The sequence below is a fragment of the Cornus florida genome, unplaced genomic scaffold (assembly GCF_030987335.1).
Source record: "Cornus florida cultivar Cherokee Brave unplaced genomic scaffold, ASM3098733v1 CherokeeBrave_3.0.0_Hap2_Chr06, whole genome shotgun sequence".
NCBI classification, from domain to species: domain Eukaryota; kingdom Viridiplantae; phylum Streptophyta; class Magnoliopsida; order Cornales; family Cornaceae; genus Cornus; species Cornus florida.
Window position 1 is genome coordinate 31,020,103 of NW_026775576.1, and position 14,889 is coordinate 31,034,991.

At 36.7% G+C, this 14,889-nt stretch overlaps 1 long non-coding RNA gene across 1 annotated transcript; it reads right to left on the reverse strand.

The window, feature by feature from the left end:
* Nucleotides 1–8,340: 8,340 nt before the first annotated feature.
* Nucleotides 8,341–10,498, reverse strand: LOC132311276 (uncharacterized). The gene is made up of 2 exons (XR_009482919.1): nt 10,091–10,498; nt 8,341–9,694 (listed from the first exon to the last, which is right to left on the reverse strand). It is a non-coding gene; the product is annotated as an uncharacterized LOC132311276 (long non-coding RNA).
* Nucleotides 10,499–14,889: the final 4,391 nt, after the last annotated feature.

A 14,889-nucleotide genomic window follows, 5' to 3' on the forward strand; every position in this document is an offset into this window, starting at 1 on the left:
CCTTGTATTCGTCTATATTGATCTTGCAATGATATTGAAACTTTAGAGTATACGCATATGCTTCTCCTACAAGTAACTTGATTACTCACCCTAGTGGTTTGGGTTGTTTTTCAAGTAAAGAGACCATGTTCATGGATACTCATCATCCTTAGAAACTTTTGAGCTAGTTAAAGCATTTTTGTATATTAGCATGCACTTGTTTAGCATGTTTTATCTTTTGGATGTAATACTTTTGTATACCATGGATGTATGGTATTTTAGAAACTAAGATGGCTCCCTTCATGTAATGTTTATCTAAGTGCTCTTTTTTATGCTTGTTTAGTATGTATAGCATGAGGCCAAGAGCCATTAACATGAAAGATTACAAGCATGTTCTCTTTAAAACTCAAGTATTGCCATTGTAGCTTATTTGTGAGAAATGGAGGCTTTGTATGCTAAACTTGTTAATGGAATGTAAAGAGGATTTAGGCCATGTTGGTACATCTATTTTATCATATTTCATGCACTTTCATACTCACTTTGGCAAACAATACCTTCTTTGATGAAACAAAAACCTAAAGTTGCATATTTTTTAGTTTTGACCCTATTCTTTTATAGGGGCATTTCGGGTATTTAACAATGAGTTTTTTTCATTTTTCTACATGCGTTACGTAGAAAACTTGATTTTGAGGGGGGTTTATTTTTTATATTTTTCCAGAAAACATCATCTTGGCCCTCAAAAATCCATATTTTTCCAGAAAATCCTTGCTGCCAGGTTTTTTGCAAATTTTTAGTACAAATGTAGTTGGTACTATTCATCGACTTTTTTTTTAAAATCGTCACGACCGATCCAAAACTTCCGGAGGTCTTGTGGTGTATTTTAAGATTGCATTTTCAATTTAGGCAATTTAAAAACCTCCCGAAGCCCTATTTCCAAAACTTGGGCAGTAGCTCGGATTATTTTTTTTTCTCTTGACCTGATTTTCTTGGGGGCATTCTGGGCATTTTACAATGCATTTTTTTTGTTTCTGCTTTCAATTCGGGGTAGAAAACTTGATTTTAGGGGGGCTTTCTTCTTTGAGTTTTTCCAAAAAAATCCGTTTAGATGCCCGTTTGTACTCTCAGTTGCAGCAGTGGTGGGTTGTCCTCGTCGGGCCGCCACGACATCATTTTTGTTTTTGGCATTTCTCCTTCGTCCGGACTCCGAATAATGCAATTCTTGAGTCTATCATGATTAGTTTTTCATTGTCTTCCCAGCGATGTGCTCGATAGCACCTGAATCCACTTTTTTGCAAAATAACCATTTTGCCCCTAGGTTCTTTTTTGTCCGTTTTGAAACGATATTTCCGCATTTGTTTTCCTTTGGGTTCCGTGACCTCATTTGAGGGTCACATTGGTGTCTTAGAGATACATTGTATCTCTAGAGACCGTTGTTTCACCTTTTGCTTCTGCATTTCAGATCCGTTATTGGGTCATCTTTTAGTCATCACTGACGCATCGGGTTTACAAAAACTTAGGCCGTCACAGTTTATATTGATAATTATTTCTATTGATTCTCTATGTTAGTTGCATATTGTCTTATGTGTAATTAATTAAGGATTATTCTCTACACTAAGTGTTTTTTGTAATTGTGTTTAATGATGGCCATGTATGGTATTTATTGGATACAATTATCAATTAGTTTGATGGGTTATGCTTAGTCTTGATGGGTTGTACTACACCTTAGATTACTTGTAGTTAGGTAGACAATTCATGTTTGAATTTGATAGTCCATGCTTATTATTGCAATTTGTATTATCCTCTTGATTTGATGTGTGCTTGTAGCCACATTTTGATTACAATAAGTTTTCCCCATTAATTGAAGGCTCTTGGTTTAGTTGCATGTGCTTAGTGGTGCATTCCATGCCCTAAGCCTCTCTTCCTACCTCTAAACTCCATTTAATTTAGTTTTAATTTTAATTTCATGTTCACATTGTCTCACATTAGTTTAATTAATCAATCAAACATCGTTTCAATCTCACATTCACTAATGTCAAGTTAGATTCCATCCCTGTGGATGATCCTTCTCACCTTATATTCACGTATAAGTGTTTTGTGGCTTTTATAAATTTAAAAGTTGATGCCCACTTAGCACATTCTTAATTCTAAATATTTAAACACATTTTTGTGCACACTCCTAGGTCGTATCAAGTTTTTTGGCGCTATTGTTGGGGATTAAACGACTTTCAATTTGGAATCAAATTAGACATTGGTGTTCATTTGATTGCAAGTAGGATTAATTTCCTACTCTTTTCTTATTCTTTTGCTCTATGTGCAATTAGGTACTTGATCATAAGAAAAGCAAGCTTTGGATCACGGCATTTTGCTTAGGACCATTGTGAGCGTATCTTGAACCCTTGAACCATTATTTTACATTGTTATATATGCTTGCGCGATAGTCCTTGTCGAGGTTATCACATTGTTTACATTCTTGTCTAGGCATATGTCCTTGTCAAAGCCATTTCTTTAATTACATTGTGATATTGAGGAGAACGGGATCATCACATATGTATGTTGATATAGTGAATTGTTGTTGTGAAGTTATTGTTGTGGTTTGTTATTGTGCATGCGTGGTAGAAGGTCATTTCATTGCGTGGTAGAAGGTCATTTCATACTCCTCTTATCCAAATAAATGCCTTTGTCCTACCTAGTCTTAATGAGAAACCTACCTAATTTTAGTGGTCAAGACTAAACTGGTCTTGGTGGGACATGTCTGACTTTGGTGGGTGACCTACCTGGCCTTGCCTTAGTTGAAGACCTTCTTGACATTGGTGCAAGACTTCCTGGCCTTACCATAGTGGTAAACCTGCCTGGCCTGGCCTCTGCCTTAATAGGAGACCTGCTTAGCCCTGGTAGGGGACCTGCCTTGCGCTACTGAGCGTCCCTTCTTAGCCTTATGTCAGTGAGAGACCTACCTGGCCTTCATGGGAGATCATGCCTAGCCTTACCTTAGTTAGAGACCTGTCTGGCCACATCTTGGTGGGAGACTTGGTCCAGTCATGGTGGGAAATCTATTTGGCCCTGCCTTAGTTGGAGACCTTCCTGACATTGGTGCGAGACCTCGTGGCTTTGTCCTAGTGGTAGACCTGCTTGTCCTGGCCTCTGCCTTGGAGGGAGACTTATTTGACCATACCTTGGTGGGAGACCTGTTTGGCCCCTGTTTTGACTTTGTTCTACCTTGGTAGGAGATCTACCTGGACCTGCCTTAGTTGGAGACCTTCCTGACATTGATGCGAGACCTCCTGGCTATGTCCTAGTGGTAGGCCTGCCTGTCTGGCATTAGTCGGAGACCTATCTGGTTATGCCTTATTGAAAGACCTACATAGCATTAGTGCAAGATTTACCTAGCATTGCCTTAGTTGGAGACCTGTCTAGCTTGGCCTTAATGGGAGATGGGAGATGGGAGACCTGGCATGCCTTGGTGGAAGACCTAGTTGGCTCTGCCTTAGTGGAAGACTTGCATGACATAGGTGTAAGATCTGCCTATCATTCATACGAGACCTCCTGGCCTTGCCCTGGTGGGAGATCTACCTGAACTTGGTGAGAAAATTGTCTGGTTTTACTTTGGTTGGAGACTTGTCTGGCCTAGCCTTGATGGGAAACCTTCCTGGCCTTGCCTTGGTGGGAGACCTTGTTGGCCCTGCCTTATTGAGAGACCTGTATGACATTGGTGTGAGATCTGTTTGTCATTCATACGAGACCTTCTGGCCTTGCCCTGGTGGGAGATCTATATGGCCTTTGTGAGAGAATTATATGGTCTTACTTTGGTTGGAGAATTGTCTAGCCTAACCTTGGTGGAGACCTTCCTGGCCCTACCCTGGTGGAGACCTGGGCCTTGTAGAGCTGTTTAGTCTTGCCTTTACAAGGTTTAGGTGAGCCTTTCCAGTGCCAGGCTTGGGTAAACCCTTGCTAATACAGGTGAGCCTTGCCAGTGCGAGGCTTGATTTAAGTGAGCCCTTATCAGAGGCTCGATGTAGGTGACCTTTGTCAAGAATTTGATGTGGGTGAGCCTTGCCAGTACGAGGCTTGGGTAAACCCTTGCTGATGCAGATAAGCTTACCAGTGCGAGGCTCGAATTAAGTGAGCCCTTATCTGAGGCTCGATGTGGGTGAGCTTTGTCAAGAATTTGATATGGGTGAGCCTTGCCAGTGTGAGGCTCTATATAGTGTGTGGTGACACTTTGCCGTTATGATGTCCCGAAATTGTGATTGTGATAGTGTGGCCAAGTTTGAATTTGTAAAATGTCACTACCACTACTAACTACTACTAATGTAGCAAAAGTGAGTAGGGATTGCCCTAAGGGATTTGCAAGGTATTTCGGAATCAATATTAGATTAGTAAGTTGAGTGATCAAAAAGGGGATGGGGGGTTGTTGGTTAAGTTATACTACAATTTAAATAAAAGTAATGCAATTAAAACAACTGAATAAATGAGGTGTAGAGAATGAGAAAGAGCTATTGGGACATAGAGTTCATCACTGAGCCTTGCCTTACTAGACATTCAAATATTAAACATGGATGGCCAAATAAGCATACATTGTCTAATCAATTTAGTGAATAGCACAACATATCAAATTAAGCCATTAACCCTTCCATAAGCCCACAATTAATACACACACAAGAACCTAGAGAAATGTACTACTTGTACTCATAAGCATGGATCATCAAACAATAAGAATGGATTGTCCACCTATTTAGGAAATTAAAGCAATTACACTACAACTATGCTAATAACATGAAAATTAAACTAATTATGCTAAGGAAGTAGCACAATCCATCAAGAAAGTATAATCTATCAAATAAACCACAAAAGTAATATATTAAGCACCATGCATTGACCAACACTAGACCTATTATTTTAATACACATAGACATGCATTAAATGTAAAAAATTAAGTGTAAATCATATGACCATTCATTCTAACATACATAGATATACGAATAGAATTAAAAGATCATGTGGAAGTATTAAACTACACAAACCATGTAGAAACAAGATTTATATAAATATGAGGTCAAAATAATAATTACAACACAAATCCCCACTAATTACAAGGTATCAAAGTCTATGAGGCATGCTTAGGGCTATCTCTAGGCCCAAGAGAATAATCTAGCCACTCATGGTTGTTGTCATCCAACCCTCAAGGGCTCTCTTCATTGTTGATTTCATCCTCCTCCCTTAGTGTTCTTAGTAGAAACCCTAGAAAAGTGGAAGAACCTTCCCCAAAAATGTGTGTGTTCTCTCCCTAATCTCTAGCCAATTCCCTCTCTAATTAACCAACCGCTTTACTAAAAATAGCCAAATATCTTATATAGGTAGCTCAAATGTCACACCCAATGGTCAGACCTCGTGCACTAGGACCTCCAAATGATTGCACCACAAGCACACCTTCAATTGAGCTTGAAATCTGTTTTGCACGCATTTTGAGGCAGTTCGATCGATCACACTATTGCTTCGATCGATCGAAGTATGGCGGCGCAATTATTTGTATAAGGACAAAGGCTGAGATATTTATAGGAAAAGGACAAAAGTGGTTATGAGGATAAGATCAAAAGGTTCGATCGATCGAAGAAAAGGTTGGATCGATCGAATAGGAAATTTTTCTAAGGATAAGGACAAGGGTTCGATCCATCATGGCAAGGTTGGAACGATTACAATGTGATCGATCATAGCTTGGTTCGATCGATCGAAATGGAAATTTTCACCACTTTACTTCCACTTTGCTCCTTTTTTCCACTAGACTTTAAATTGCTTCTTCCAATGCTCTAATTCTGATTTGACTTATTTTGGGGATAAGTGCCTGAAAAGGAGAAAATTATGAAATTAGACTAAAATGGAGAAATAAGATAGAATAAGGTCCTAGAACACTCAAGATTAAGAAGTTTAAATGCGCACTTTTCAGCGCTTATCAGTGTGCAATCGCCAAAAGCTTAATGTGGATGAGCCTTGCCATTGCGAAGCTTGATTAGGATGAGCCCTTCCTAGAAGCTTAATGTGCGTGAACCTTGCTCGCTCGAGGCTCGATACTTAAGATTTTTACCGATATTTAGATCGGATCACAACAGAACCCTAATTTCTTTGGGGAAATTAGACGGCACCAATTGTTGAAGCATGATTCTACACGATCCTGAACGACACCGTTTTCTTGCAACAAAGAGGTGAACCTTGATCGATACCGATGTGGTACCTGCCAAGAGCTCTCCGATGATTAAGTTAGTTACTGGATCTTTGAATTAAAAGCAGGAATTTAATGTATTAATTGTCGCATATCTCTTTGGTTGGTGAGAAGTCATATTTATAGCAATGCTCTCGTACAACTGTTGCGACTTGTTGGGATTTGAGGAAATATTAGAGGAGACTCTTCCTTTTGAATTTGAACTGTTGTGATTTACTTGTTTTCTTCTCAACTGCAAATTTCAAACTAATCAACTACGGTTGAACTACCTTTTCTAATCTGTTTTTTCTTAAATTATCTCTTGCTTTGTGGGACGGGTCAAAAAGATCCTTTCCACATAAATTTTCTATAACCCTAACTTCCACTGCAGTCAAAAAGATCATTTTCACATAAATTTTCTATCATGGCTTGATAAGCGTTTTTTTTTTGTGTTTATGTTTTTACTCAAAACAAAATAAGTATTTTATTGTACAGTGTTTTGAATAAAAATCAGAAGCATGTTTGATAATGTCCATTTGTTGTAAGATTTTTAGAAAGCAAAAAAATGAAAACATGTTTGACGTTTGATTAAAAAAAAAAAGTATTACAAATTTTAAAAAATATAATAGTAGTTTAAAAATATCACTAGAGTTTTGTGTTTTTTTTTTAAAAAAATTTACTATTCATTGTTACAATATAAACACGAAATTGTTACACTATCTGTTAAATTTATTTCGTGGAATTCATTGAAACCTTTATTCCTAATTTTACCATATATCCAATTTTTTTCTTTCACAATAAGTTGTTCTATTTAGTACTAATCCGAAGTTACGACATGAATACCACCGTGGAAAGTAAATTTAAAAATAAATAAAATAAAATAAAATATGAAGGAAGAAAAAGCATAGTAAAGCTATCTCTGGCAAAACAACCCGGCCCATTTAAAACCCACACGTGTTGCCCCGCTCCGCACCACTTCTGTGATTTTGTTGGGAGAATGTTAATGTTTATTTAATTTGGTACAATTTGTCCTAACTTTGAAAAAAAATGTTTATTGAATTGTAAAATGAGTGGGAATTTAAACAGGACTGGGCAAGTGGAAACGGAATATCGGAATAGTAAACCTAATTAGAAGCAAGGACAGAATGAAACATGTTGTTTGTGAACGTAATGGAGTTTTGTTGTTTGTTTTTTTTTCCCTTCCTCTCAAAAAAAGACGGCCCTGCTTTGTTATCTATACCATCTAGTATCCAATCACACAAGTAAAAAAATTTATTAAAAAAATTTATTTTCGGAGATCTTATTACTACGTTTTCATATATTATCAGTTAGAGATACCACATTATGAATAGAACCGGTACAATTAAAATTTTCTCCCTCTAATAATCCCCTGCCCCTCCAAAATCGCCCATTGCGGTCCCAAGTAATTACCAAGGTTTTCCTTGGAACTATCAGCGGCTTTGAAATGTTAAAAGGTGAATGGTAGCAATCCACCATGTTTTGTTTTTAGAGAAAGTGGATGTGTCTTCAAAATATTTAATTTTTACCTACAAATTTGGTGACAATGTTAATAAAGTAAAAATAGGAATTTTGGAACTAATTCTAAAATCGTGGGTTTTTTCTGTAATATAGATAATTACAGTGTCAACCTTAATAAGGCGGTTGTGTGCGCTGGCGTTAAAACACCCATATCCTCACTAGCCGCAACAAATATAATTCGCACTTGAAGATCAACAATGTACATCATAGACTATTTTTAGTTTTATCTGATGTCCTCTATGAATACCATTGAGGAAATTTAAACTCAGAACAAATAAAAGTAAGACACATCTTCTATGTGTAATGTGGATGTCAGGTTAAGTGTTTCCAATGGTCTGCAATGACTGATCAACAAAACAAGAGAAGGTATACATAATCCCATAACAAATGTATGTTTTCAAAATGCAAAACCCATTAGAAACCAATTAAACAAACTTATAGTTCGTCTACAACAACAATGTTATGGACAGCCATAACGTAATGATACATATTTAAAATAAAACTATTTCTTCTATCTACTTGATCCCAACAACAAACAGATCATATAATAATGTTGGCTAAAAATGCCACTACCATAAGTAGATGTAAGAGTGTGGCTCCAAAGTCTACTATCATAAATACTAAGGAGATGAATAGAGTTACGAGATCAAAAATTAATCTTTTAACCGCTGTTTTTTTTTCACTCTAAATAAGATTATCAGTACATAAAAACAACACATATAAGTCGCTTAGATCCAGTGCACTGGTATTAACTTGCTTGCTCAAACCAACCCACAATTCCTGACAATTTAAGACAAACACAAAGCTACGGTAATGGACGAAGAAGGAAATTCAGAGCTTCTTCAGAGGATGATGGAGATTGTTCAGGGAGATATAGATTAAAACAGATCATGCAACAGAGTCTCCGATTGCTGGCAAACTGCCCGCGACAAGGGTCCTGGGCATTTATACGGTCCCGGATGTGCTTCGTGTACAATATGAGGGCGCCTATCGTCCAAGAGGCAATTGTGGCGGTGAAAAAGAGGTATATGAGTGAGCTACTTGAGCAAAATGGAACACTTGTGGCAACAGTAGCAGAATGTACGGAAGCCATGTTAAATTTGAAGTCCCTTGTTGAGGAATGCTATTCCCAAAGGCCTAATTGGTATGGTGACTTTGATTATGTAAACTCCATGGTGATGGATGGTTGCTTCATAATTGAACTTCTTTACAAGAATTACGTACACATGTCTGACCCAGATTTGCAGAAGTACCATTTGAAGTACAGTCAGGTCAGAGTGTCAGACGTGACCTATTATTGCTCGATAACCAGATCCCCTTCTTCCTTCTTGAAGAACTGTTGTTTAGGCTGACAGTAGAACGTATCCCGCCAGATACTAGTACTACTATAGGCCTAATTGGTATGGTGACTTCGATTATGTAAACTCCATGGTGATAGATGGTTGCTTCATAATTGAACTTCTTTACAAGAATTACGTAGACATATTTGACCCAATTTTGCAGAAGTACCATTTGAAGTACAATCAGGTCAGAGTGTCAGACGTGACCTGCTATTGCTCAACAACCAGATCCCCTTCTTCCAGTGAACGTATCCCGCTGGATATTAGTACTATTGGATACTAGTACTACTGTAGGCCTAATTGGTATGGTGACTTCGATTATGTAAACTCCATGGTGATGGATGGTTGCTTCATAATTGAACTACTTTACAAGAATTACGTACACATGTCTGACCCAAATTTGCAGAAGTACCATTTGAAGTACAACCAGGTCAGAGTGTCAGATGTGACCTGCTATTGCTCGATAACCAGATCCCCTTCTTCCTTCTTGAAAAATTGTTGTTCAGGCTGACAGTGGAACGTATCCCGCCAGATACTAGTACTACTGGATACTAATACTAGTATAGGCCGACGCCCAATCTCCCTCCATAGATGTATCCTTTCATTCTTTGGACTAGAAAATATTGGTGATGAAATAGAAAACCTGGAAAACAAGTCCCCTAATCATATACTCCATTTTTTACCATTCAAATATAGTGCAACAAAACTCCACAATATAGGAGTCAAGTTTGTTCCAAGTCATGGAGTAAGCCTATTAAATCTGATTTTTTTTTTTAATGAAAATCAAATGACAGTAACAATTCATTCCGATATTCATGGGTCAAAAGAATTTCATTGTACAGAGAAACAACAGTTGAGGAGTAATATTTGATTCCGGTAATAAACCCTATAAGTATAACAAACTCAACAATGGAGGGCAGAGTTGGCATTTGATGGAATAAATTAAACCCAAATGAAGCAGCAAATGGAACTACTACTATATTAGTAGTAGAACCAGGTGATAATGGGTTTAGACACAGCATAGAAACAATACAAGTACCTCTTGAAGACAACAAGCAAGATCCAACGGGTCAAAAGCTGATCTGGTAATACAAGTACCTTTTGGGAGGAAATCATGGTATATTGATTCATTCTCTCACCAGGGATAGGCGCAGATCAAGATCCGATTGCACTGTGAATCGAATACCGAATCATGAGTTCAAGCTTCGACTCCTATCGGATCTCTTTTCCCTTTGAAAGCTTTTTCACTTATAGCCGCCAAAAACATATGCTACCTAAGGGTCACTGAGAATGATACCGGAGGAAACAGGAACCCTAGAGATATGAGAAAGGAGGAGGAAGTTGCTATTTTATACGTAGAGAGAGAGAGATGTGGTTTGCATTTCTCCAAGTAGCACCGACCGATAGTCACGTCGAATACCACAAAGATAGAAGTGTGGCTTTATTGTTTATAGGTTCGGACAAAGTAGGGTTTGAATTAGAGGTTGGTATATATTTTCTTTTACCAAAAAAAAATAAAAAGAGGTTGGACACTTGGATGGAGTAATTTTTTTTCAAGATTCGTATTTGTTTTTTCAAAATGAGTTAAATTTATATCATCTCAGTAATAACGGATTGAACAATAAATTGTAATTATAAATTAAGCATTGAAATAAGGAAGACCCTTATGTATTCTTTTGATTCGAATTTAACTGGATAACTCAAATTAGATATAATATATTAAATATATATTTGAATTTGTTAGTCCAAGTTCCAACAAATTAGATATAATATATTAAATATATAATCTAATTTTATGTTATATAATATTTACATATTATTAATTTATTCTCATCATTACTTTTTCTCTTCTTCCCTCTTATATATATATATATTTTTTAGGAGCATAACATGGGGTATTATGTTATATGGCTCCATAAAAATACCACACGAAAAAATTGACAGGAACACATACAATTATTACATGCGTAATTAATTAATAGGCCAGTGACTTAGCTGTATCAGGTCTTTACTTTCAAATGGAAGTCAAGAATTCAAACCTCAGTGAGGACATGTGTGTGTGAGTACCAAAAAATTAAAAAAATTTATTACACACATAAATCGTTTAATAAATGGGTAAGACTTGACAAGATATGATTTAAGTCATTCTTAACACAAACACAACACGGTTATTTGATACATTTAGTTCAAACAGATTACTCAAGTTATAAACGGGTTGGTGAATCAATCACAAACACAACCTGCTTAATTACCGTGTCAATTTGTACCGTGTTCTAATCATATTAGCATGCAGGTCAAATATTACCGCTCCTAATATTGCCACTCCTAATTTTTTCTTGATAGCCGTTAATAACTATTCTGTACTCAGTTCATGATTGTCTTTGGAATGCTTTTGCAATTGGTTCATTTTGCCCTGTGTGTGCCCTGTGTGTACTCTATTCCACTAGTTTGAGCAATGTCTTGTGGATGGAGTGGTTGATGTGGGCTGCTCTTGTTTTTTCCCCTTGGGCCTTTTTGTTGGGTTTTGCCCTTCCGTATCTTATTACAAAAATAAAAAAATCAAATACAATGCAGACTCAATCTTTAGTTCAATGTCACGTCGAGCACTCAATCGAGAGACATTCGGGTCAAAACACTAATTAAGCAGGTGATCTGACCGCAATGAAAACATTGCGAGTTCAAATAAGGAAGAATGTTACAAGAGGAGACTCATCCCACAGCTGATCTTGGACCGGATGGTAAAATACCCCCATTCATTCTTAAGGCTATGTTAGGACCAAAATTTTCTCAAATTCTATACAACCAAAATAATATAAAAAATTATTAGTTTACATGTGATACCCTTTTTCTTTCTATTAGTTATGAACCACCAGTCAGATAGTCTTAAATCCATACCGAAACAACAATGGTCGCAACAACAATGTAAGAATGTCAAGTAGATAGTCTTAAATCTATACCAACAATGGTAACAACAACAATCTTATAGACAACATGACATAATGATACATATTAAACAAACTATTTCTTCTATCTACTTGATCTGGAAGAAGAGCAAACAATCATCAAATGTTTGCCGAAAATGCCACCAGATTTGATCATTAGATGTAACCTCCGAGCACGAATCCATGCTTTCTTCTGTCAAAAACAAGATAGAGTGCGACTCCAATATGGAGATTATGGACATGAACAAGATTACGAGACCAAAAATCAATCTTTTTTGGGTAAGGTGTAGATAAAATCAATTTCATATCTTCTGTCCAAAAACAATAACAATGTAGGGTGTCGCTCCAAAGCCTGTCATCATAGATATTATGGAGATGAACAAAGTTATCAATCTTTTGGTTAAAGTGTAGAGAAAATCAATTTCATATCTTCTGCAAATACAAGATAGGGTGTGGCTCTAAAGTCTGTCATCATAGATATTATGGAGATGAACAGACTTACCAGACCAAAAATAAATCTTTTGGACAAGGTGTAGAGAAAATCAATTTCTGTATAGAGTGTGTGAACAGAGTTCCGAGACCAAAAATTAATCTTTTGCATAATGCGAAGTGAGAAGATAAACATTTCATTGTGCAGGAAACAACAGTTGAGTAGGCTAGAGTTGGCATTTGATGGAATAAATTAAACCCAAATGAAGCAGTAAATAAATTAGTAGCAGAAACAGGTGATAATGGGTTTAGACAGAGAATAGAAACAACACAAGTACCTCTTGAAGACAAGCAAGTACCGGATCGAACCCTTGACCTGTCCAAGACCAAGATCAAACTGGTCACAAGGTGATCTGGTAATACAAGTAACTTTTGGGAGGTAATCATGGTATGTTGATGGACTCTCTCACCTGGGTTGGGCACAGATCAAGATCCGATTGCACTGTAAACGGGTCTTTTCACGTACAGCCGTCAAAAGAATATGATACCCTAAGGGTTACTGAGATAGATATTGGGAGGAAACCGAAACCCTAGAGAGAGAAAGAGAGCCCAATATAGAGATATGGAAAGAGAGAGGGAAGTTGCTCGTCTGGAGTTAGAGAAGCAGATTTATTCTATACTCGATAAGTACCAATACGAAATGGGGGGGGGGGGGGGGGGGGGTTTGCATCTCCCCAAAATTTATACAAATTATATTTTACTTGTCAAAAAAAAAAAATTAATGCTCCTTACAAATAAATTATGAACGCGACACAAATGTGTCCTTCATGCTTTTTAAAACTTTTCTCAGGGCATTCTGTATCATTGGTCCGGCCAATGAAAATGTAACAAATTAAAATGTGGAGGATAAATTATTACGTGGTCTACAAAATAATTTATCGATATAAATAGCTATTTTTATTAAGAAAAATGATTAAAAAAAAAAAAAAAAAAGCCTCCAATTGGTATTTTTAGCGACCGATGTGTCATTAATCCATTAAAACATTTTTGAAAAGAATAAGTTTAACAGTACTCTTTCATTAAACGTATGATGAATATTATTTTTTAATAGGCTGACTACTACGCCAAACTCACTCTTCTCAGATAGAAACAAACACAAACACAGGATATGAAAGTGGACTAAATTGGTCGTATTGCTGGGACATTATGATGTGAAAACAGGTTTGAATGAGCTTATTGTGCAAGTAAGGTACTGATTTGAGATGTTTGTGAGTACTATCACTGAAAACTCTCACAAGACTACAATTCGTCCACTAAGGATAACCTAGGGGGTTTAAAGGCTTGTTGTATAAGCTAATGCAACCGTGATTCCCATGAAAGCGGCTTTTTAATTCTGTATTGCTAAGGGACTAGTAATATGTATGTTTGGGGGTGTGATGAGCGTTGAATATTGCATATTCAAGCCCGATGTTAGACCTTAACCACACGGTGAAGCTCGGAAGGATCGGAGAAGGTAAAAAAAAAAGCAGTGGGTGAAGTCCAATAACGAGCACTTGCCTAGCGCTCATAGGACATTCCCCCCACCCCCCCCCCCCCCCCCCCCCCCCCCCACCCGGGGGGCCCCGCGCGCAGTGGCACCCCCAGTGGCGAACGAGCTCTCATACGCCCAAGTCAAGCGCTCGAAGCTGCCCAGAAAAATGGAGCTCTTGCCCGAAACCTATTTTGGTCCCCTCCTTTGGTCATTTTAACCTTCAATGCCCCGTCCCAACTCACAAACATGTACAAATAGCCATTCATTTACATTAAACATCAAAATTAGTCACTTAACAACAAAATCATTCCAAGGTAATAACATATTGCTCCCCGTTGTTTTAAGGAGTCCGACTTCTAGCTTTCGTACCCACTAACTTTTACTTTAACATGATAAGAAAAAATAAATAAATAAATAAAAATAAAAAATAAACAAAAATTCAGTCATAATTGCTAAACACTGTTGTAATTATTAGCATTAAATACAAATTCCTGAATCAACCTACCAAGCTTGCTTAGATTTATATCATCTCATTGAACAATAAATTATAATCATAGACCAAATATTGAAATAAGGAAGTTAATATATTGAATTTTGATCCGAATTCAATTAAACAACTCAAATATGAATTGAATATTTAATTTGATAATCTGTTAAGAATTCAAATTCGTTAGCTAAACAAATCAGATATAAATTATGATCAATTCGATCTGATAATAATCCAATCCAATATAATATATTTTATTATAGATGTTCACATATTATCAAAATATTCTTATCATTAGTTTTTCCTCCTCTCTTCCCTCTCTTTTTTTCTTCTTACTCCATATTTTATTTTTCTTTTGCTTTCTATCATTTTTATTCTAATCATTGTTTATTATTCTCTTTCGACATTAATTTATTTTACAAAGAAAAAGAAAAGAACAACACGAGTCA